We start from the raw sequence: 26,340 nt of genomic DNA on the forward strand, positions 1-26,340 counted from the left end.
ATAGGGGAGAGTTCAATGGAGACCACTCCCCTATATAAAGAATGAAGACCAAATCTGGTTCCTTGATCTAACTTAATCTAATGGTGGTAATTTAATTGATTAATTTTATTAATTTTCATTTATTTTATAATCAAAAGGTTAAGCATGTCATTTTCTATTTAACCCTAATCTCACTCAATCTCTCTCATTCACGCTCTCTCTCTATCTCTCTCTCTCAATCACTCTCCCCCCTTCCCCGCCGCCTCCATCCCTGCTGCTCCACTGCCTTCCTCCCCGCCGTCGCCGCTTCTGCTCCGCCGCCATCCCCTCCATTCTCTCTTCCACCGCCTCCCTCCCCTATCGCATCCATCTCTTCTTCCTCCTCCTGCTGCTCCGCCGGCGTCGCAGGCAGAGGGATTCTCGAGGCTGTGCTGCCCCAGCGTCGTCAGGGTGAAGCCGATGAAGACGATGATGGTAGAACGCTTGTGGTGGCGACCGTCGCGCCGTCGCCGGATTTGCAAATCTGCATATCGTCAATGAAGTGTTCGCAGAAAATATCAATGAACATACTGATGTTCGTAGAAAACCAATGAACATACTGATGTTCGTCGATATGTTCGTAGAAAAACCAATGAACATACTGATATTCGTCGATATGTTCGTAGAAAAACCAATGAACATACTAATGTTCATCGAAATGTTCGTAGGAAAACAATGAACATACTAATGTTCATCTATTATGTTCATTGACGAATCAGGTCCCAGAATTGGAAGAGAGTAATTTTCGGGATTTGTTCAACCAGATGCCATAATTCGTGGATTTGAGTGGACGTTTTTGCCCTTTTTGGATTAAATAAATGTAATTAACCATTATTTAATTACATGAAAAATCAAATCAGGAAATAATCTGGATCATTGATTGGATTGAGATGAATGACCTTGATTTGGTCTTCATTCTCTATATAAGAAATGGTCTCCATTGAATGCGACCCTATATATATATATATATATATATATATATATATATATATATATATATATAGGGTTAGCTTCAATAGAGAAGCCCCCTTATATAGAGAAGAAAGAATAAATCACCTCCTTTGATTTGAACATTTCGAACGGCCCAGATCAATTCATGATACTGATTTATTAATTATCATATTAAGAATTAATCTTTAGTTTAAGTGCGATAAGGGTCGGTTTGTCATTTTGTTTGCTGTGAGAAGCTGGAGTAAAATCAAATCCCACAAATTTCTCTCTTTCCATTGAAATGGCGATTCGAACGAGAAAATATTTGAGTATTTTGCCTACACCATTTTTCTTTTCATTGTTATCTAATCTTCTGAATTTGTTTAAGAAAGAAACGATTGGAGGAGATTGAAGAGGAAGCGGCTACGCTTCGTGAAATGCAGGCCAAAGTTGAGAAGGGGATGGATCTGTTCAAGGTATAATTTATCTTTAATGGATTGTTGAATTATTAATTTACCGATTTCACTTCCCTTCTCTTGTCATATTTTTTTTATCCTCCGGTTTTGATACTTATAAGAACAGTTTTTCATTCTAATCTACCTATTTTTGCCTTAGAAAATAAAGAATGAATGGAAAGAACACATGATGTACCAGTGGGCGAGGTGTGTGTTTCGCTGTCATAGTGCTCTTCTTGCCAACACAAGTCTGTGCATATCTTGAAAGATAGGCTTTATAGTAAATAAAGGGTGAAATAACATATCTTGCCAACGCAGATCTGAAGGATTTTCTCATTAGTTAATGGTATTGTTCCTGCATCTCTCTTCAAATTTTCTCCTCCAAAATGAACTTTCGGTTCCCCTGAAGATGATATTCAGAGTTTTCTATTGTCGCTACAAATTATTAGCTAGTAAAAGCCTTGAAAATAATTGGTTTTAGAGATCTGAAAATTGCTGTTCCAGTAGGATGTTTAAAGATTTTTGAGACGATCTGTAGTTTCAAGCAGCAGCAGAAAAATGGGTGAGACGAAGGAGATCTTTAGTTTTAATAATTGTTTGTTAAGTAATTGTTCTTATGAACCTAATGTTCAGTTAGTAATTCATGTAAGTTCATTACAATTTTGAAGATGTTCATTATTTTTTGTAAGGTGTTCATTACAGAGGGCGAAAAGTTCAATAAATTAAGTGTGAAGTACATTATAGCGGGCAAAAAATAAATTTCTAAACTCAACATCAATGGTCTTATAATTTGTACTAATTTTGAGCAGAATCAGGGCAAGTTCATTTAAATAATGTCAAATTTATATTAAAAATTACTGATATGTTCAATAATTCTAAATTTTACAAAATAGTTTGTTCAACAATATTATTGATTTGTTCATCAAAATTATTAATGTGATCAATGATTCTAAATTTCGAAAAATATTTAATATGTCAATGAAACCTACAATTAATCAATATTCAACATTATTAAGCACATTATTCAACTAAAATCCACCTTAAACCCTAAAACATTAAATAATAAAAAAAACAAAAAACCAAAAAACAAAAAACAAAAAACGAAAAAGAAACATGTAGAATCCATACTAACGAAAGGATCGACAACAACAATAGAATTAATACTTACATATGATTTGCATTTGATAATAAAAAGAAAGAGAAAACAAAAAAGAAAAATGAAAGATAAAATGAATATTGTCTATTATGTTCAACAAATTAGGCATTATGTTCAGCTAAATTATGCATTACGTTCAATCCAATATTTCAAAAGAATTATTTAGTGTTGTGGCTTGGTGTTGAGTCCACTGTTGTGAAGCAAAAAATAAAAAAATAAAAAATCGTTGAAACTGATGAAAAACTAGTATGTGAAAGTATAATTACAAAAAAGAAAAAAATAGTCAGAAATAATGAAAATATAGATATGCATATATCTTTCCAAATCCAAATGAATGTGATTACCATAATTATAGAAGCCATCGGTTACAAAAAATTAGTATATTACTATTACATCCTTTTGACTTTAAACACATGCATAAATTGAGATGCATCACCATCCGTTGGATTTGATAAATCAATGCTCCAGATTTATTCTCACTTCTCAATATATTTAGACTTCTCAATAGAACTTTTCCCTATATATATATATATATATATATGTGGGAGGGTTAGGCTAAAAAATCTCTTAGAGTATAAAATAGAAATACATTTACACTATTGTATGTATAACACTGCACACAAAAATGCATTGCACTAGGCAACCCGTCAAGTATCTCTAGCCACCTTAATTATGCATATAATTCAACACAAATATGCATATATATAAAAATAAATATGCATAACATTGCACACAAAAATATGCATGATGTTCCTACAAAATATACAATGCATTTTAGTGTGAAAATTATGCATATTTGCATTTATATGTATGCATTTTTGTGTTCAATTATATGCATTATATGCAAAATCAAGGCGACGGGCGATGCAAAAAAAAAATATCAGATAATATATATATATATATATATATATATATATATATATATATATATGGTGTGGTTCTAGAGAGAACTACATTATTTGTGAGCACGTGAGAAGAGAACCATCAAATCTAATGCATCCACTGTAAAAATTAATGCATTTGCTGTTAAAATTAATGCACTAAAAAAAAAAAATTGCTCCCTTCAGGATTCGAACCCAGGATCTGCATTCATCCAACAAGATGATGTATCCACCGTAGATCTTGATGATCGAATGGTTGAAAATGGTTCTCCGTTCTTCTTTTATTTAGTGATTCTTTCTTGAACCTCTCCATATATATATATATATATATATATATATATATATATATATATATATATATATATAGGGTTGCATTCTACGAAAACACAATATTAGATGGAGAATGGAGTCGCAATTTGGTTTGTCAGATCAATCTTGATCAAAGGCTGAGATTAGAAGTTAATATAATTAAAATTGGTAAGATTCATAATATCCCTTAATTTACTCCTTTTTCTCTCCTCTCTCCTCTCTCCTCTCTCCTCTCCCATCACCCCTCACATCTCTCCTCTCTCTCTCTCGTCCCCACTCTCCTCTCTCTCAAGTTCAACACAAGTTCAGAAGTTCAATACCACAAATTCAAAAGTTCACAGAATTATACGTATAAGTTCAATAAAATTATTTACAAAATCTGCCGCCCCCTTCCTCTTCTCCGGCGAATGTTCAATGCACGGAGAAGGGGGCGGCGGCCGGAGTTCAGAAGGCGGCGGTGGTGGCTGAACTTGAGGGCGTTCGAATGCGGCGGTGGCTGAACTTGATGGGGTTCGAAGGCGGCAGTGGCTCTGAACTTGAGGGCGGCGGTGGATCTGAACTTGTGGGTTGAACTTGGGGCGTTCGAAGGCGGCGGTGGTGGCTGAACTTGAGGGCGGCGGTGGTGGCTGAACTTGAGGGCGGCGGTAGCTGAACTTGGGCGGCGGTGGCTGATGAACTTGGGCGGCGGTGGTGGTGTGAAGAACTGTCACAGCCCACTTCCCAATGACGGGTTAACAGGGGTTATGACTTGGGGTGAACAATAAAAAAATGGAAATGGACAATTACTTAACATTAAAGTATATGAAAATATCACTTATAGATAAAAAGCTAGGATCATATATGATCATTTGGATACTTATAAAACATACACATAAAAGAGAACTGATTAAGGTGGGTTACCCAATAACACGTGTAACAACTTCATACCATAGAGTTATCCTAATCAAAGTGTTTTGCAGCGGAAAAACGTGTGAGATATACATATGAAGATGTATACTCAAGGTTATATTTCTTGAAATGTCAAAGGAACACCCGCTCAACATCATTCCATTCCATCAATTGCTCAACCTGCACATTTAGAAATACATGCAGGGCTGAGTATAAAAATACTCAGTGGCATAGCCGAAAATACAACATGCATACATATATAAATTGAACTGCCATAACAGTAACACACAGGGGTTTTCTTAAATGACCTGCGCTTACTAAAATATTTCTTTCATTTTCATAAAGTCGATCGGCCGATCATTTTCCTTCATATGATCCATATCTGTTCCTTTCTGTCACGCGCCGGGAAGGAGGCCTCCTTACCACGGACGCCAAGACCGGTCGCAAGCGACTCGCGGTCTCCATAAGTGTACACGTTAACCCTAGCTAGCGACCTTTGTCTAGCATAGGATCCCAATTGGATTTCCTTTAAAGTTGGCGAACCAACACAGATAGGATACATATAAAAACATAAACATTTTTGGCAGTCAATCATTTCATAAACATTTCATTTCATTTCATAAACATTTCATTTTTATTTCATAAGAGTCATTTATCATTTGGGCATAATAATAAACTGAAATTAACAGTTAAAATCATCTCATGCATATATTCGTATAAGAGGCCTACGACACGCAGGGGATCTCTATATACGTATAGTAAAAGTAATGCCCACCTGGATAGGCAAAGCCTGAAGATCATAATCACATAACCTGTCTTGGGAAAGCAGTGCTAATCCCCTTGGTCCACAAAGCCTACAAGAAATTCTATTCTTAATAGGTCTCCTTGAATCTAATCTTAAGTCATGGTGTAGTGCTTAACATTCTATGATTCACTTAGCCGGGTTTTCAAAATTTAATGAATAAATAATTGAAAACTAAATTCTTGAGTTAAGGACACCAACAATATCCTTACTCGCTTTTCTTAAAAATTGGAATTATAATTAAAACCAATTAAATACTTTTATTGCAAAATAAATACAACTTCATGTCATGCTTAGCATATAATAAGTAATTTACTTAAAATATGCACATAATAATAATATGATATTATTATGAAAATTATCCTTTAAATAAATTAATCAAACTAGTAATAGTTCAATTAATTAAAAATAAGAAAGCCCAATTTAATTAATTGAAGGCAATCCAAAGTCTTTAAAAATAATTAATCAAACTAATTAATAGTCTAATTAAATAAAATAGGGAAGCCATTTATATAGATGAAATAGAGCCCATGCTTAAATAAATAATAGTCCATATAAATTTAAAAGATGAGGCCCAACTCAATAAAATAGGAATGGCCCAAACTGAATAAAATGAATCGGGCCCAGCTAAAAAAAAAAATCGGCCCAAGTTTTTTTTTAAAAAAAATCGCAGCCCAAAACTATTTAAAAATAGGCCCAATACTCGGCCCAAGTCCCTCAAGCCCAAACCTCTAAACTAAGCCCTAGCCCAACACTCCCATTTATCCTCCCCCTCTTTTAATCACACACACACACACATTCTGAAACACACGCACACACACACGCATAACACAGAAACACACTCACACACACAACATCAACCTCTCCTCTCCCTCTCTCGGCTCCCTGCCACCTCGCGCCGGACGCTCGCCGGAGACGCAGCAGCGACGAGCTGCCGCCACCAGCTTTCTCTCTGACCTCTCTCTTTCTCCTGGGCGACGACGACAACGCCGCCACCTCCCTCGGCTTCTCTCTCTCGACTGCTTGAACTCACGGTTGCTGGAGCTCGCCGGAGCAAGCGGCGGTAACCACTACATCTCGGTTGAAAGATCCGCCCACCCCACTCTTCTTTCTTGGGCGAAAACCGCCACCACTGAACTCCGGCAACTGCGGCAGTGCCACGGCCGCCACCCTCTTCCCCCGACTCGATTCAACCGTCAACAACAGCATCAACAGAAAGCCATCCACCGCCTCCTCATCCCTCTCTCTCTTTACCAGAACATCACCCTCGACTCTATCTCCTTCAACCACCACCCTAGACTCGATCTCCGGCGACAACAGTCAATAGACCACCACCGCCATCGACCCCTATTCTCTAACTCCGGCAGTGATAGCCAGAAGTCGCCACCTGCCGATTCCAGCCCTCAAGTTCCTCCCATTTTTCTCTTGCCTCACCAACAGCAGTAGCTGCTCGCCCATCACCCTCGCACACATCCGGCCGGACAATCGGCAGAAAACTCGTTGCCGTCCCGACGCCGCTAGACTCATACCACAGACGACAACAAGACCCCAAAGTTCATTCATTTTTTTAAAAAAATAAACTCTTAGTATACATATGTATATTCATATAAATGCTTGTTATAATAAAGGTCAGTGAACATATATATGCATATGATTCTTTGTTTTATGAAGTTTGAAATTTTTAGAATGTGATACTCAAGAATGAGTTTGTTTGAATTTGTGTGGCAGCTGAAATTGATTCACATATCGTATATTCATTGAGATGGAGAGTTTGTGTTGTAAGAAATAAATTATGAAATTATGATTGCAGTTCTTACCTCTGCACTTGTTCGTTGGGTTTCCTTTTGAAAGTGAAATATGGCAATTTGTGTGGGAGATTGAGTAAAAGTGGAAGGGGATGGGTGAAGTATATCAGTGGGTTTGGCTGGGAGTTGGTGGTGGTAGTGGTTAGTGATGTTAACTTTTTAAAAAGGAGGGAGTAGGTGGGTGTAGTGGAAGGGAGTAGGTGAGTATATAAAATAAAATAATATAAAAAGTCTTCCGGGTTGTACTATGAAAACTGTAATAATCGTTCAGTGTTTGCTTAACTAAATAGCTCGTGTAGATGCTAAATGCTTAATGTTCAATTTAAATAAATATGAAATGCATAAGAATTTAAATGACTAACATTTACAAAAATGATTTTTGCAAATCGTTTGTTGGAATTAAAATAAATCGTTTTCTTTATATCCGGCGTGAATCATCTTACTACTAAATTTCGAAAATAAATTCTAAATTTAACTCAGGGAAACGGGGTATTACAAGAACATAGATCGGACGGAGGGAGGCGGCGATCGAAGAGGCAGCTTCCGATTGCTGAACTTGGAGGGCGGTGGCTCTGAACTTGAGGGCGTTCGAAGGTGGCGGTGGTGGTGTGAAGAACATAGATCGGACGGAGGGGGGCGGCGGTCGAAGATGCGGCTTCCGATTGCTGAACTTGAGAGATGACGGAGGGAGGCGGCGGTGGTGGCGTGGAGAACAGAGAGATGACGGAGGGAGGCGGCGGCCGAAGAGGCGGCGCCACGCTGAGGTTGGAACGCGTTGGAAGAGACGGCGCCGGCGGCGGTGGGCTTGCCTGCCGCTGCGTGGGTTCAGTGTGTCCGTGTTCTGTGTGAGAGACGAGAGAGAGAGGGAAAAAGTGACGGAAGAGAGAGAGAGAGAGGAGAGAGGGATGTGAGTAATTTAAGGGATACTAATATTAGCTTTTAATCTCAGTCCTTGATTAAAATCGATCTAACTAACGAGATTATGACTCTAGACTTTGCAAATATTTATGTTCTTGTTGAACTCTTCCCTATATATATATATATATATATATATATATATATATATTCTAATATTCAAAAAATTTATTCCTATTTTACTCAAGCATGAATTTTGGCTTGTAAGGCCTCTGCCACATGTCACATTCTTGGTGTGCCAGGTGGACAAAATGTATGGTCCAGAGTTGGTACTTCTAATATTTCAGAAATTGTTATACATTGAGATTATTAAATTTATAAATTTCATAAAATTCAAAGTTCGGCATGTTCTTTTCATTAATTATTTGAAGTAATAGGAATAATGAACAAATCGAGCTTTGATTTTATGTAATCTATAAAATTAATGATCTCAATAATAATTTATATTCAGTATTAGAATCAAAATAACGATAATGAGGGCTAAACGTCAGCGGTGCTAATAGAATGTGTTTAGCATAATATTTCTCGATAAAATAATACTCTCTCTGTCCATAAAAATTATAATGTGATTTGAAAGACATGTGTTTTAAATTGTTGATGGATGTGTATAAGGAGGACCCATTAGAATTGCTCGGAGAAAAAGACCCACCAAAATTAAGGTGTTAAATAATTGACTATTTTGTAAATTATATTTTGAGTTTGGATGAAGCTTAAAATATCAGAGACGATTTTAAAAAAAGACTATATTTTTATATAAACAGACAAAAATAATAATATAGGCAGAGGGAACATATAAATAGTATTCCCTCCGTCCACCAATTCAAGGCCTACTTGCCTTTTTGGTCTGTCCACAAAAACAAGGCCTACCTATTTTTGGTAAATTTTTATTCATTATTTAATCAAAAAAGTCAAAGATTCTTTACAAAAAGTGAGACCCTTTCTCCACTCAACTAATAAAAATACACTTTTTTTTAAAAAATGGGACCCTTTCTCCACTCAACTAATAAAAATACATTTTTTCTTAAAACTCGTGTTTTTTCATATAGGCCTTTAATTGGTGGACGGAGGGAGTATATAAAAGACGAATCATATATAGTCACGTACGTCACAACTTATATCGTAGCGCCGTCACATTGTCAGGTAATAACATTTAGACATGGTCATCAAGGGTAAAAACTTTCAATTTAATTTGAAATGAAATACAAAAGTTTATGTTAATTTGTCTCATTGTTAAAAGATCAATATTTTTTTTTCCTAAAAAAAAAAATCAATATTTGATTTCTAATCCATACTCTTGCATACTTGTAAATACAAATGTACCAATTTAAATGGGGAATAAATATGGATTTCATCTAAATCTGAATTCATCTCACTACGAGACTGTCTTACGCATGACTATCGGACATGGAAAGCAACAACTTACAACGTGCTCATGCATATAAATACTGACATTCTGAAAGCAGAAGTACCAACAAAATATCATCTGCTCTGCTCCCCACAAAATCTCTCTATCCATTTTTCCCCTTCCTCTTTAAATCTATAACGATGGATTCTAACCGCACCAAGCGGCGGGGCTTCTCCAAATCAAAGCTAATCAAGTCGCTCTATCGAGCGGCGAAACCTTCCGCCGCCACCAATTCCTCGCCGACTCCTTACGAATTCGGTGTCGCCAATCAGCCAAGCAAGCCGAAGATGGCCCCTTCTCCAGCCGTCGGCTTCATTGTCGTGAACCAGGAGAAGGTTTTTCCGCAGCCGGTGCCTAAAGTATCGTTCGTCGTGGCGGAGAGGAATCGCGATTCTTGCGGCCGGATGGAGAATTTCTACGGCGCCGCCGCCGATGAAGGCGTCGACGCGAAGGCGGCAAAGTATATATCCACCGTTCAGGAGAGATTCCGGCTTGAACGTGTTAATTCGGAACACAAGAATTACCAAGATATTCTTGTCTAATTAATAGTACATCTGATTTTGTTGATTAAACAAGTTGTCGATCTACGTGGCTGTGTTTATGAATTATTATGTATAATTGTTGTATTTGGTTTTTGTGGTCAATGAATTCTAAGTTATCATCTTCTGTGAAGGAAATTTCAATCTACTCATAATTTTGTCGCGATTTAATTTGGTATGAAGTCCTACTATGTTCATTATGTAATACTCCCTCCGTCCCCAAAATAAGTTCCTCTTTGGGGACGGCACGAGTTTTAAGGAAAAATATTAAAGTATATTGATAGTGGAGAAAAATATGTTATACTAGTATTGGGAGTGGTGAAAAGGTGAAAAAGTATTATAATTAGTATTGGGAGTTGTGAAAAAGTGAAAAGTAAGAATAAATAAAGTATTATTAGTGGTGGGGTAGGTGTCCAAAAATGGAAAGAAAGAAAGAGGAACTTATTTGGGGGACGTCCCAAAAAGGAAAAAGAGAAACTTATTTCAGGGACGGAGGGAGTAGGAAAATAGATTAGTCCTACGTGTCTTCATCTAACTACAAAAAAAATGGAGATTACCGGCGGCGTTTGCCGTCGGTAAACATAGGGCGGCCGCCAGTATTGAGATCACTGACGGCGATACCAGCGACGGGTTGCCGTCGATAATTTCCTTGTCGGTGATTCGTATACTGGCGACAAACGACCGCCGCCGTTGATCGGCCCGAACTTTTAACGGCGGCGTGCGCCGCCGGTGATTAGTGGCAGCGATACCGCTGCCGGTAATGTTGACCGGACGGCGGTGGCGCCACTCGTTGGATCGGCGGTCATTGCCGAAGTAATACCGGCGGCAATGGCCGCCTATGATTAGCGGCGGTTCCACCGCCGATGGTAATTAGCGCCGAAATTTTTATTTATTTATTTATTTATTTATACCTCACAAGTGTTTCCGTATTTATACATTAGTGCATATGTTAGACGAACTTTTCAGTCGGTCACCCTTTTTAGTTGTGCTCTAAGTCAAGCACGCTTAACCTTGAAGTTCCTTTCGAGTGGTCACCGGTACAAACACTCGTTTTATTGACATATGTAGTACCTATTAATTCATTTAAACTCTATTTCAATATACAATAGCATACATTCATAACTTTAGAATATGTCGAGATGATATCCAAGAGATGTCGTTAATTATTGATCGGTCTCGTTTCCGTCCTTATTTTTATGTCGAAAAGATATTTATTAATTAATTGATGATGATGATTATTATTATTATTATTATTATTATTATTATTATTATTATTATTATTATTATTATTATTATTATTATTATTATTATTATTATTATTTTTCAATCTAGTTTATACACAATAAGTATTTTAATTTGGTATTTGTAATGTATTTTGAATTCAATTTCATACGTTGAATTCGATCTAGATTACCCTTTTTTTAAGTATATATATCTTTCGACTTAATTATACAATCACAATAAATAAAAGATGGAGAACGAGGTAAATGCAATATTTTTTGAAAATATGAAATAAATAGTTCAAGAAAACATAAATGTAAAAACAAAGTGCAAGTGTAATGTTGTTTCAAAATATGAAATAAAATGTTCAACAAAAATATAAATACATAAAACTCAGGACGATGGATCGTGGATCGGAGGCCTAATAAGTAGGGGATCGAGGACCCGACTACCTCATATACTACTCGAACATAGCCCTAATTTAAATTAGGGAATAGCGACGACAATTTCCCGCTGCTAATTGGCGACCCGCGTTCAGTTCACCGGCGGCGTGGCAAGCCGCCGGTAATCAATATATAATAATATAGTACTATTTTATTTAAGATATCACTAGTGGCGACGTTGCCGCTGGTAATGCCGCCGGTAATTTCAAAAAGGCGGGGGTCGCCTTCTGCGCCGTTGGTGGACCGCCGGTAATTTTGGCCGGTATTTTCGCGAATTTTTGTAGCGTGTATTTTATCTTTATTATTTATTTTAATTCTTCAAGCATTATTATATTTATTCATTTTTATTTATCTCTATAATTACATCTCATATTGATTTTTATTGAGATTTCACCAGATAAAAACTTATGTAAAACGATGATTCCATACTCCAAATGAAACACTCGCATTTAATTAATATCTCACATTGATTTCCCTTTCAAAAAAAAATCTCACATGTAGGGATATAAAAAAAAGTCTGAAACCGATGGATCCACCCAAATAGACCGATAAAAAATGAGGGTTAGAGCTGAAAATTTTTAGCCCGAAAAAAATTTAGCCTACATGGCTCGAACCGAAAATAATCCGAGCCCGATAGAGTTGGCCCCAAAACCAAGTGGGTTGTCCCGCTTAACCAAACACTTTCTTATTAATTAATTTTTAAACTTTAATACTTTATCTTTTAATTCGATAATAATATTTTGATGCCTGTAGAATATATGTTGGGAACTTAATGAAATATCCTAGCCCTAGTTTTGATGATACCAAAATCCTTAAGTTTTCTTTGTAATAGACTAGAACTTTGTGAACTCAAGTGTTGGAGTTCTTTTTCTAGTTTAGCTAGTGTTCTGAAGACTGAAGACCGAAGGAATGAAGAATGAAGAACGAAGGACTGAAGACTGAAGACTGAAGAACTCAACTGATGTTCGCAATTAAATGCAGAAGTCAAACACTAATATTTGACTAGAACGAGTTTCTCATCTGAAGAATCAGTTATGACTGATTCATCTAATGCTGGCTACGTGGAATTAGCGGACTGATACTAAAGTCAAGTATCAGTTGACATCCTTCCTCGGACTGAAACTCCAACGTTAAAAGGAAGCCACGCAATCAATTACAACCGCATTCAATGCAGAGATACAGAGGATCATCCTTTCTCTGCAGAGCATTTCTTTTTGGTGATTACCTTTTCAGATGCACCTTACCTTCTGTACCTGAGTAGCCGTTTCTCACCAAACAAGGAACCTCGAAGATTGAAGCCTCAGCAAAATTTGAATTACTCTCCAACGGATGAATTCTTGAAGACCATCTCCGCCAACGGATCTATTTAAGACCTCTCCTATAAATAGAGCTCGAGGATCACTTCAATCTTCACCGATTCAAATACACAAACTGAAATGCTGCCGAAATTGCAACTCAGCAAGCAAAGCCTTCCAAAGTTTGAATCGAAAAAGAGAATCACAAAGCCAAAATCAGTCCATTGTTGATTACATATATTCTCTTAGAACCTTAGGAAAATATTATTTATCTAAAGCCTAAGTTACTGATTACAGAGAGCGTGTTTTCTGTGATCTAGTTGGTAGTTTTCGAACCTCCTTTCAACTGAGCGAAAGAGTGTTTGAAGTTGTATGGAGTTCAGACCAGTGTTCTGACTCCAAAGAGATCTTAGTGCCCAGTGTGCGCTAAATGTGTTTGAGAAATCCAACCCAGTCTGTTGGTGCTGAAACGTGTGATTTCAGTTAAAGGTTTGTTGTGCACCCGTAAGTATAAGCCGAGAGTGTTTGTCAGTGTGATCTACTGACCGTGGATGTAGGAATTGAATTCCGAACTACGTAAAAATCCCTTTGTCGTTTATCGCTTTCAGTTTTACTTTCTTGTCTGTGCACAAACGTTCTTAACTGAAACTGACTAATCGCAAAGTGAAACATAAACCTGACAACGTGTTAATCACAAAGGCTTTTTCAAAAGACAGTTTTTCGCTGCGTGTGTTATTAGTCTAACTGATAATTCTTCGGATAGTCAGTAAGATTCATAACACTTCTCTGTTCAATCCAAGACTGAAGCTCTACGAGAGTATCAGTTAAAGTCTTGACTTTAACTGATACCTTTACTGAAGTGTTTTTCAGTATCAGTCTTCAACCTTTCGTTTACTGTTAAAGGTTGTATTGTGTTTAATTTTGAAAAACTGTCTTTAAGTGTATTCCCCCCATACACCTATTCTAGACCTTACGGGACCTAACAATATATTTTGATTTTTTTCTAACGGTTAATACTCTCTCCGTCCCACTATAAGTGAGACCCTTTTTTTGGGCACGAGAATTAAAAAGGTGTGTATTTTGTCATTTTGTGTGTAGGTGAAAAAGTGAAAATGTGTTTAAAGGGTAAAATTTTTACCCAAAAAGGAAAGAGTCTCACTTATGGTGGGACACCGAAAATAGAAAGAGTTTCACTTATAGTGGGATGGATGAAGTAACAAACATCTATGATATAAAAGTAAAAGAAAGATAGTCATTTATATACAATTTTTATCAGAAACGAAGTAAAAGTTAGATATTATATAAACTTACGTTAAAATAACACTAATTTTTATATCTAAAATAAGGCGAAATATATCTTGATTTAAAAAACACGGCGTATTTTATTCTAAAAATACGATTATCTATAAAAAACACCTCGTGTTCGGAGTAAAAAAATCTTAAACTTGCAAGTCCGAACAGGCTAGCCCGAAACCGAGTGCGTTAGGATTAGGGTCGAAAGAATTTAGTCCGGAAAAAAAAATCGACTAGCTTGAACAAAAAATAACCCGAAATCGATTTTTTTTATGAGGTTTGCAAATGAAAATTTATATAAAAATTGCTTCTGTTCTCCAAATCAATAACCCATAATCTCTGGAAAGTGCACACTCTCGTTTCACGCATTTTTCTTCGATTTCATTCTCCTCCAATCATGTTCACTTTTTGATCTGTTCATCCACAAACTCGTAACACAATAAAGTCTTAACTTAATTACTAAACATAATTGTGTCAAAATGAGAGTGATTTTCCGCAAAAACAACGAACACCAACCGGTAGTATATTCGAGAATATAATTCATATCAAGCTCAATTGCTCAAACAACACAATATGCATAAAATTACAAACAGTCTTAGCATCGCAACGTCCGAAGAAACAAAGAAAAATACATATTCATCAAGTTCTATGTGGTATCATTATATTTAAAAGGTAACTCCTACCCCAAATAACTTCTGCACGGCCTAAAAGTCATTTGGTACACATTATTGTCTCATTTTTGGTGATTGATATTTCTTACGACTCACGTTTCATGGGCCCTAGCCAAAATGAGAAAAAATGGTCATTTTAATTGAATATGATTGTGTGCCCGTGAGCCAGTTATTATAATAAATAAGATTGGAGCCTTTATTTATTTTTATTTTCTATTACTGATTGGAGCTCAATATGTGACTGAAAAAAACTTAGTTTTATATAATAATAAAAGTAAAAGTAAAAAATTGAGGCCCCATTTTGCCGTGTGATGAGTTCAGAAATAATTCTAATAATTGGAAAATAGATAAAAGCAATAAACGACACAAGAATATACGTGGTTCAATCATAAATGATCTACGTCAACGGGGTTGCCCGAGTTTCATTATATCTCGGATGGGATTACATTGTACCTTGTTTTAGAATGGAAGAGAGTGTCCTTAACCTAATAATGGAAGTCCTATTTATAAGCATCTAATTAGCCTTGGCCCATTTAGTATCTAGGGCCCATTAACCCATATAACTAAGCCTAGATCATTATTACAGAGCTAAGCCATCGAGAGTAATACAGAGCTGGTGTAGAGCCGAGCTTGGCCAGGGCGAGAGAGCCTTACGTGGTCAGAGTTGGTGTATATCATAGCTGGAAAGTGGGGTCAAACAATGCCAAATCAGCCCTGTCAAGTTCAGAGCTGCACCAAAAATTTAAAATAAACATATTGCAGTATTAATAATAATAAGAATAAATAGAGATATTCCGGTCCAGTTGTGCATAACGATGGTGCATATTTTACTCCTCATCAGCTACTCTCCCCTGGTGTGGTCAAACAAATCTCTTCAAAGTTTGACCATATGTCAGAACTGCTTTTAAAGCTACTAGCTACCCCCCTGGTGTCGTGCGCGTACTTTAGAAGTCAAGCACGATTCTGTTGCTGTTTTCATGTTATGAATATCCCTTGTTTTGATTATTTGCCAGTTTTTATTTCAAATTTTTATTATTTTGATCATCTGTCATCATGTGTACTCTGAGTGCTCTGCATAGCATTCTGCTCTGGTTCATAGCATCTACTTTCCTTGAGTGATAGCACTGCCTATCAGTTGTGCATAACGATGGTGCATATTTTACTTCTCATCACAGGGCCGGCCCTTGCATAGGGCCAAAGGGGCAAGGGCCTAGGGCCCCCTAAATTTAGGGGGCCCCAAAATAAATACAAGTCCACTAATATTAATCCTATTAAAAATTTTAGATTATTTTTCTAATATTTTTATTACATATAGAATATTGTTGATTATAATGTGGTTATTGTCCCCTAAAAAAAGACTATACTGGTTATTGTAACTTCAGTAGAAAGAAGTTTTTTAAAATTAAAATCAATAAAATTATAGTATATATTTGCATTATACTATATCTCAAAAAAAAGGTTAAATGTATTAGCAATTTTATACTTTAAACATGGGGTATTCTTGAAGAGGTTATTGATAATTTTGTTCCCAAAATATTAAAAATCTACTTTATTTCTATAATTATTTGATCATTAATTTATGATTTATTGCACTTTATAATAATGTTAGTTATATATGCAGCTATCTCAAATTTGCTATAAAATTATGAAGCTTCATTTTCTAGGGGGCCTTTTTTTTCCTTTCGCCTAAGGCCCCCAGAATGTCAGGGCCGGCCCTGCCTCATCACCATGGGCCCTAGGCGGTCACACCCCTCGCTGCCTAGGGCCGACCCTAATTTCTTAGAGCATCACCAATGTAAGACTCTAAAACAAGGCTCTTAAGGAGGTGGTCCCCACCTTAGAGCTACCACTCTCCAATGCATTGGCTCTAAAATGGGCTCTAATTTTTTCATTTAAATTTTATTCTATTTTAATTCTTCAATTTTAAAATTCAACATTTCATTAAAATTAAATTTCAACATTACATTAATTAAAATAAAATACAAACTTAACATAAAATACAATAATTAAAATTAAAATCACAATAATTTAATTATGGCTCTATCGGTCCAAAATGAACCCAAATGTATTTGATTAAATCTGATTAATGGGCTATGCTTAATTTTCTCCTACTGAACTCAGCATACGTTGGGCCAGTATAGGGATCAAACACAAGGAATAAAGATAGGCCTTAAATGAATTAATTCTTATGATCAACCCAGATCATAATTAATTCATAAATATTAATTCATTCAACTAGAGAATGAATATTGACTAACCCTTTTATTGTCGAAGATGAATCGGGGCTTCTATTAGACTTATCAGACCCCACATATTTAAGATATCCACCATCCATTAATTAATTAAAACTTCTGACAACTTTTATTAATTAACTTCTTATTAATAATTAAGTAGTAACACTCCACCTTATTATTGCACCCGAACTTAATAAATCTGCAAGGTTTAGCACAATAAACCTTTCGAGCTCCTTAAGGGGAAGTTATCATCCTATATCGGGTATTGTTATCTAATACAGATCACCAAATGTCATATATATATTGCTATCAGCTAAGATACATATAAGTTGGAACTTCCTTATAATCAAGGACATCCTCAATTGCTACTAACCAAGCAAGGTAAACATGTGGATCCATGCCACCATGAAATTCAGGGAGATCAATCTTGCTACTGTAATCCCATCTGTGACTATCTTCAGGGCGACGATTGTGACGGCCCATTAGGGGGGCGAAGGGATTATCAATCGTGTCTTCATCATCAGACGAATCGACAAAATCGTGGTGTTGATGGGCACCTTCCCCATCGTTTCGTGCCGAAGGGTTTGGATTCTGCATATGGCAATCATTGCCCCTGGTTTGTGTGGATAACTGGTGGAAAAGTTGACCCTGTTGAGTGAGCATTTGTATAAACTAATCCATCCGTTGTTCCAATCGCTAGATCTCAGGCTCGAGCGGTGGTCGACGAGGCGGCATGGCAAGGATCAGATATCGACAACGTGATACCAACTGATGCAGCGAGCGTGACACTCAAATGAAGAACAATAAGAACACTCAAATCGTTGATATCACCTGTTGGGAACCTTGTGGAATATCCTAACCCTTGTTTTGATGATACCAAAAATCATAGGACTTAATTGTAATAGACTAGAATTGTTTTGAACTCAAGTGTTAGAGTTCGTTTCTAGTTTAGTTTGCGGTGTCGAAGACTGAAGACTGCAGATACCAACTGAAGTGTCAGTTGAAGAATCAGTTGAAGACTGATTACTTAACGCGCGCAAAGGACTGATACTAAAGTCAAGTATCAGTTGAACATTCCTCCTAGGACTGATCTTCCAACGTTCAGAGGAAGCCACGTACTCACAAAGTACAGCCGCATTAAATACAGAGATATCAGGATCTTATCTCTGCAGAGGTCATTCCTATCTAGTGGTTACTTTTCAGAGACGTCACATCTCATGTCCATCAAAGAGAGCTGTTTCCACCCAGACAAGGAACCTCGAAGATTGAAGCCTCAGCCCAAATTCGAATTGCTCTCCAACGGAAGAAATCTTGAGGACGATTTACGCCAACGGATCTATTCAAGAGTTCTCCTACAAATAGCGCCCGAGGATCACTTCAACCTTCCACTCAGATGGCGTCAAGACTCGGAGATCAATGTGCAACCTCGTCTTCGACATCAACCAGAACTGCATCAACGAAGATAAGATTTTCAGCTGTTTCTTATCATCTACAGAGCCCAAGGATATTGAAGAAGCTCTGAAGTCTACTCATTGGGTCATCGCAATGCTAGAAGAACTAAATGAATTCAACCGGAATTCAGTTTAGGAGCTATTGGATCGACCAGACGATGCAAAGGTGATTGGCTTGAAATAGATTTTCAAGAACAAGGAAGACGAAGAAGGAAACGTTGTGAGAAACAAAGCAAGGCTTGTAGCTAAAGGATACAGTCAAGAAGAAGGAATCGACTACGATGAGACGTTCGCTCCAGTTGTCAGATTGGAAGCAGTCAAACTCTTCTTAGCCTTCGCAGCTCACAAAGGTTTCAAGGTACACCAAATGGATGTCAAGTGTGCCTTTCTCAATGGAGTGCTCACAGATGAAGTCTATGTAGAACAACCTCCTGGGTTTGAGGTTGCTGGACCAGAAAAGGTGTACAAGCTGAAGAAAGCGCTCTATGGATTGAAGCAAGCACCAAGAGCATGGTATGATACTCTCTCATAGTATCTTGTTGAACAAGGTTTCAAGAAAGGATTTGTGGACAGAACTCTGTTCACTCTCAAAGAAGGAGAAGATCTCTTGCTTGTTCAGATTTATGTCGATGACATAATTTTTGGATCCAAATCCGAACACATGTGCAAGAAGTTTGCTGACATCATGACCAACAAGTTTCAAATGTCCATGATGGGAGAAATAAATTTCTTTCTCGGATTGCAAGTCAAGCAGACCAACGAAGGAATACTGATCAGTCAGTCCAAGTATGCCAAGGAACTGATAGTCAAGTTCGGTATTCAGCACATGAAGTCAGTCAAGATCCCAATGAACACAAACTGGAAAGTTGATCCAGGTTCAGAAGGAAAATCTGTCTCTTCGACGAAGTACAGAGAAATCATTGGATCTTTGCTGTATTTGACTGCGAGCAGACCAGACATCGCATTTGCAGTTGGGGTATGTGCAAGATATCAATCAGATCCAAAGGAAGTTCATTTGGATGCAGCAAAGCGGATTCTAAGATATCTTAAAGGCACACCCAATTTAGGATTGTGGTATCCAGCAGACGACGACATCAAGCTCACCGGATATTCAGACTCTGACTTCGGTGGATGCAAGCTTGATCGCAAATCAACCTCCAGAACATGTCAATTCCTAGGCAACAAGCTCATTTCATGGTTTTCAAAGAAGCAGACTTCAGTCGCCACCTCTACAACTGAAGCTGAATATGTTGCTGCCGAAAGCTGCTGCTCACAAATCCTGTGGTTAGTCCATCAATTAAAGGACTATGGGATCGACGAAAAGGAAGTTCCTATCTATTGCGAGAGCTCCAGTGCTATTGCAATCTCCCAGAATCCAGTTCATCACACCAGAGTTAAACATATTGCTATTCGACATCACTTTATCCGTGATCATGTCGAAAAGAAGAATATCTCTGTGGAATGGATTCCCACTGCTGTTCAGAGAGCGGACCTACTAACCAAGGCTCTTCCAGAAGAGAGGTTCATTGATCTATGTGGAAAGATCGGCCTCATCAACCCTGAAGAGTGATGCTGTGTTTGAAGACTTACTCAAACAGTCATGTTGACTGGTGGTCACCAACTGCTGATTCTACGACGTGGAAAGCAATGAAGTCTGAACGCTCATCTGAAGAAGAAGACATCCTGATGAATCAACCAGGATCAAGTGGTATCAACTGACTACAATGTTCAGTTGATCAGTAAGTTTTTTTTAAAGCTTACTTTTAAAATCAGTTATTTCAGTTTAGAGTTTTATGTTTTTCTTTCAAAAACTTTTCTCAAACTAATCAGTTTCTTTCAAAAACTTTAACTGATTGTTGGAAAATGGAATATCCGAGAAGGACAAAAGTCTTTAAAAAGGGAAAATCTGTTTTGATGGAACTTGTCCTGATCTTTTACCAAAAATCTTTCCAACCTTTTGCCTCTGCAATAAAATTTCTTGAGAAGCTCATTGACATGACAGAATGCAATGATGCCTTTCAACTTTTTGAAGACACAGTCCCTCGCAGTGACGGCGGACGTGAATTTTTCTTCAAATGCATTTTAGGCACAGTTTTCGAAAAACTTTTCATCTTCTTACATGGTTCACATCTTGTCTATTTATACCATGTTGTCTTCTCAATTTTTCTGTATCAACTAACAACTCTCCACAGCCTTCACTGTGAGAATTTTTTTTCAATATTTTCAAAGTTGCAGAGAAAAATTGTTCCGACGAAAGGAGAAATCTATGACTGCAAAGTCATGGAGTGGAAGAATGACGCTCACATACCTGGTCTTCACCAGACCCTTCCACTGGATCTCAACGTCTCTCCGACGTCAAAGTTTGCTCTACCCTCACTTGTATCCAGCGAAGCAAGTGTCTTCCATTCTCATGCCTGGCGCCAAGAAGCTTCACAGCTTCTGGAGGAGATCTTTCTTATCGCATATATTGCACTCCTCCCTGGCTTGCAACAAACAATGAGACCTCTCTCGTTGTTGGCCGGCATCTTCAGCTGCACCTGGTCTATTCTTCAAAGACCCAGTGCCGGCTAATCGACGGTGTTAGTCTTCTCAGCTGCCACCGCTGCGATTCTTCCTTCTCACGTCCATCTTTCTCTCCACCTTTCTTTCCAATTCATCAACCTGATCGTCTCCTCATAAGGCAGCCCTCGTCTCCTTCCAAGGCAGCCTTCTTCTATCTTTCGTATTCTACGCTTTCTTGTCCTCTTCCACTTCTCTGTCTCTTCTCATCTCCTCACCTCATCACTGGCGTTCTCCTCTTCTGCATTTCTGGACTCACCCTGTTCTCAAATCTTCTCACGAGATTCTGAGACTAGGAGTTGGGTACCGTTTGATCATAGCTTCCATCATCAACTCTCTTTTTAATGTTGCCAAAAAGGGGGAAAAGTCAGAAATGGAGTCAGTGAGCAACCTTCCTTTTCGATAACGTTGCTCCTGTCCTCTATTTCTTGACTGTAGATGGGACAACAAAGGATCACCAGAAGTTGTAAGGACGACGTTCTAGTAAAGACCTCAAATCAACGGAACACAAGTGAGAGTGGAACAAGCTTAGGAACATGAAGACACGAAGACAGAAGATGAAGATCAAGAAGTTCAAAGCGCAGCCAAACAGACTGCTGGAGTCCATGGGTTTCCCATGATGTTTTTGTTTTTCATTTTACTCCATTGTAAGTCTTGCTCTGTACCTAGACTGATGACTTATCAGTCTTTTTTTAATGAAAATAACTTCTTTTTTATCTCAACCTGAAGACAATGACTCTTTGTCCAGGCTCTGATTATGGTTTTTCTGTCTTCTCCTTGTTCTGTTTTAGAACTGTTTTCGTTCTTAACTCTTAGTACAAGTTTTTAGGTTCTATTGTTAAGGGGGAACTGTTTTTACCCCATGTTTAGAACTTGTACTGTGAGTTCAGTCTTTTTGCTGTCTAGAACTGCTGTGTGGTTTTGGCATCATCAAAAAGGGGGAAATTGTTGGGAACCTTGTGGAATATCCTAACCCTTGTTTTGATGATACCAAAAATCATATGACTTAATTGTAATAGACTAGAATTGTTTTGAACTCAAGTGTTAGAGTTCGTTTCTAGTTTAGTTTGCGGTGTCGAAGACTGAAGACTGAAGAACGAAGGACTGAAGACTGAAGACTGCAGATACCAACTGAAGTGTCAGTTGAAGAATCAGTTGAAGACTGATTACTTAATGCGCGCAAAGGACTGATACTAAAGTCAAGTATCAGTTGAACATTCCTCCTAGGACTGATCTTCCAATGTTCAGAGGAAGCCACGTACTCACAAAGTACAGCCGCATTAAATGCAGAGATCTCAGGATCTTATCTCTGCAGAGGTCATTCCTATCTGGTGGTTACTTTTCAGAGACGTCACATCTCCTGTCCATCAAAGAGAGCCGTTTCCACCCAGACAAGGAACCTCGAAGATTGAAGCCTCAGCCCAAATTCGAATTGCTCTCCAACGGAAGAAATCTTGAGGATGATTTACGCCAACGGATCTATTCAAGAGTTCTCCTACAAATAGCGCTCGAGGATCACTTCAACCTTCACCGATTCAACAACATAAGCTGAAGCTCTGCCGAAATTGCTACTCAGCCTTAAGCTTAAACTCCCCAAAGCTTGAATCGAATAAGAGAATTCCAAAGCCAAAATCAGTCACTGCTGATTACACACATTCTCTTAGACCCTAGGCATATATCTGTTTACCCAGAAGCCAAAGGTCAAACTTGCTTCAAAGAACTTGTTCTTTGTAAGTATAGTTGGCACTCGTTCAAACCTCCCCTCCATAAGAGTGTTTTGAGTGATTCGGAGGTCAGAAGGGTTTTCTGACTCTGAGAGTCTTAGCACAGGTTGTGTTAAGCAAGGGAAATCCGACGCGAGTGAAGCGTGGGTACTGGAGAAGGGTTTTCTTCAGTGTACGGTTGTGTGTAGGGATGTCAATGCAGCCCGAAACCCGTGGGCCGGCCCGAATAACCCGACAAAATTAGAGGGTTAAGGTTGAAAAATCGCAACCCGAAAAAACCTCCAGCCCGATTAGCCCGCACCCGAATAACCCGGAACCCGATAGGGCTAGCCCGAAAACCCGATGGGCTGGCCCGGTGGGCTGACGGAATTGTGACTAATGCATCCAGTTACAACTTCTGCTATGTTTAGATCTATGGTATTTGTTTAAATATATATATATATATATGTAGCCTCATTAAAAAAAGTGAAATTAATTAGTTAGAATATATATATGTGTGTGTGTGTGTGTGTGTGCAATCTCATTAGAAAAAGTGAAATTAATTACGGATTTTTTGTAGAAATTGATTATTAATATCTCATTAGTTAGAAATTAATTATTAGTATCTCATTTTAAAGTGATACCAGTTTTTTTTTTCTGTCAATGAGACGTGCATGACAAATCCACTAATTATTCAGTAATAATCCAGATTGATTCTAGTGCATTGATACATGTTAAATTTTACTATCTCATTTTAATATAATTTTGTTTATGTAATCTTGAATATCTTATATTTTTGCATTTCATGCTTTGCTATATAATTTATATCTTTAATATCTATGTATATTTTATACATTATACATTAGATCATTAGGAATAATAAAATACAAATGGTAATTTTATTTTTACGCCTTTAACCTGATTAGCCCGATGGGCTAGCCCGAAACCCGAAAGTTTAGGATTAGGGTTGAAGATTTATAACCCGAAAAAATCTCCAACCCGATTAGCCCGCACCCGACTAACCCGGAACTCGATAGGGCTAGCCCGAAAATCCGGTGGGCTGGCCCGATTGACATCCCTAGTTGTGTGCACCCGGCAAGCACACAGTTCGGTTTGCAGTGCACCTGTTAAGCACTTGCGGAGTGGATTGTTGGTCTGATCAACCAACCGTGGATGTAGGAAAGGGTTTTTCCGAACCACGTAAAAGTCTCTGTGTTGTTTACAGCTTTCAATTTTACATTCTTACTTGTGTTATTTCAATTGATAAAACTGAACACTGACTAACTGCAAAGAGAAACCATAACCAACAACTTGCTCCACCGAGGCTATTTCGAAACTAAGTTTAATTTCCGCTGCGTACGATATCAGTCTGACTGATCTATCTTCTGATAGTCAGGAAGAGTGTTATCGTCTCTGTTTTAGCAAACTCGACTGAAGCCCTTACTTGCATCAGTTAAGTTCCAGCAACTTAACTGATAACTCTTTACTGAAGAGCTTTCAGTATCAGTCGTCAACCCTGTTTGGTCAAAACTGATTTCAGTAAAACAGGCGTCTTTGTTTGCATGCAAAGTTTCGTTTTGATCTCTGACTGAGATCCCTCTGATTGAGGATTGATTGAAAAATAGCCCATAGGTGTATTCCCCCCCCATACACCTATTCGAGACCCTCCGGACCTAACATCACCAAATGAGCATCAAAGAACAAGACAAAAGACTTTATTTTCACAAGAAATCCATCATTTACTGCAATTGAAATGCAACCTTATTTATACACCTTAAATCAATTGTGAAGTTACCCACAATCATTATTAAGAAAAAGTAATTACAAAAACTTATAAATGAGTTTTAAAGAAACTAAGACTTGCAACTATCAAGAAGAAGGTTATCGTATTTGTCCAGGAACAATAGCGCCGCTTCATCTTCATTACTCTCACTCATAGTAAATCAAAGTGATACACAAGATTATATGTACACCTGAGATCTTATTAGAATTCAGGTTTCGTTAAGTCACCAAGTTCTTGATTTTTCACTTAATTCAGATAGAAGAATACGTCTCGCTGTGATCCTATCAATACGTTTACACGCACTAGTATAGACAAGTAGCCAAGACAAATATTCAAAGAACGAAGAACATTGAACATGTCAGTAATTTCCATTGAACGTTAAACGTTGGTACAAATAATTTTATTGAACATTGAACGGATTTATATCATGGTTCGAAACCCATAAACCCCAAACGTTTAGTAAAATTATTTGTACGAACGTTTAACGTTCAATGAGAATTACTAACATGTTCAATGTTTTCCGTTATTTGAATATTTGGTGTTCTCCATTGAACCTAACCCTATATATATGGGAAGAGTTCAATGGAGACCACTAAATATTCAAATAACAGAGACTAAATCTCATTCGTTGATCTTATCTAATCTAACGGTCAACATTTATTCACGCGATGTTCAACGGATTTTTTTGTTGAACATAAACAGGGTCGAATCCCACAACCCCCAAAAAAACAACATTTATTCACGCCATGTTCAACGGATTTGATGAACGTTCATCAAATCCGTTGAACATACCCGTTATTCCGTTGAAGGTTCATCAAATCTGTTGAACATGGCGTGAATAAATGCTGATTTTTTGAAGAAGGCCTAAATGTAAGAAAGAAGAGAGAAGTAATCTCATCCGTTGATCTTATCTAATCTAACGGACATGATTTGTTCACGCCATGTTCAACGGATTTTTTCGTTGAACATATGGGGGGTCTAAACCCAGAACCCCCAAAAATATTGTATATGTTCACGAATGTTCAACGAAAAAATCCGTTGAACATGGCGTGAACAAATCATGTCCGTTAGATTAGATAAGATCAACGGATGAGATTACTTCTCTCTTCTTTCTTACATTTAGGCCTTTTTCATTGAACCTAACCCTATATATATATATATATATATATATATATATATATATATATATATATATATATATAGGGGAGGGATCTATGGAGAATTGGTGTTTAGTAGAGAATAGAGAATTAATATGTACCATTAGATCTACAAGATCCGACGGCTCCAAATAAATTCGAATAACTGAAATATTAAGCAAACAAAAACACGTGAAATTAAATGCTTCAAAAATTGACTGCACAAAGGGTTTTTAGGGAAATTCACCACGAAGGTAAATGTGGAAGTTCCGACTTTCACTCTTCAACTTCTCGCCGATTCTTATGGTGTAGATTAGGGCTTTTCAAACGGACACAATCTATATTCCAGAAAACCTTCTGCAGATTGAAGAAGAATGTTGAAGATCTTCGTCTTTTGGGCAAAATTTTCAGGCAATCGACGGAGGTATGTTCGAATATTCAGGCAAAC

At 37.5% G+C, this 26,340-nt stretch overlaps 1 long non-coding RNA gene across 1 annotated transcript; it reads left to right on the plus strand.

Annotated features, from left to right (window-relative positions):
- The first annotated feature begins 1,140 nt into the window (after nt 1-1,140).
- LOC131016030 (uncharacterized) lies at nt 1,141-2,063 on the plus strand. Its single transcript, XR_009098824.1, has 2 exons — nt 1,141-1,424; nt 1,564-2,063. It is a non-coding gene; the product is annotated as an uncharacterized LOC131016030 (long non-coding RNA).
- Nucleotides 2,064-26,340: the final 24,277 nt, after the last annotated feature.

The sequence above is a fragment of the Salvia miltiorrhiza genome, chromosome 3 (genome assembly GCF_028751815.1).
Source record: "Salvia miltiorrhiza cultivar Shanhuang (shh) chromosome 3, IMPLAD_Smil_shh, whole genome shotgun sequence".
NCBI lineage: Eukaryota > Viridiplantae > Streptophyta > Magnoliopsida > Lamiales > Lamiaceae > Salvia > Salvia miltiorrhiza.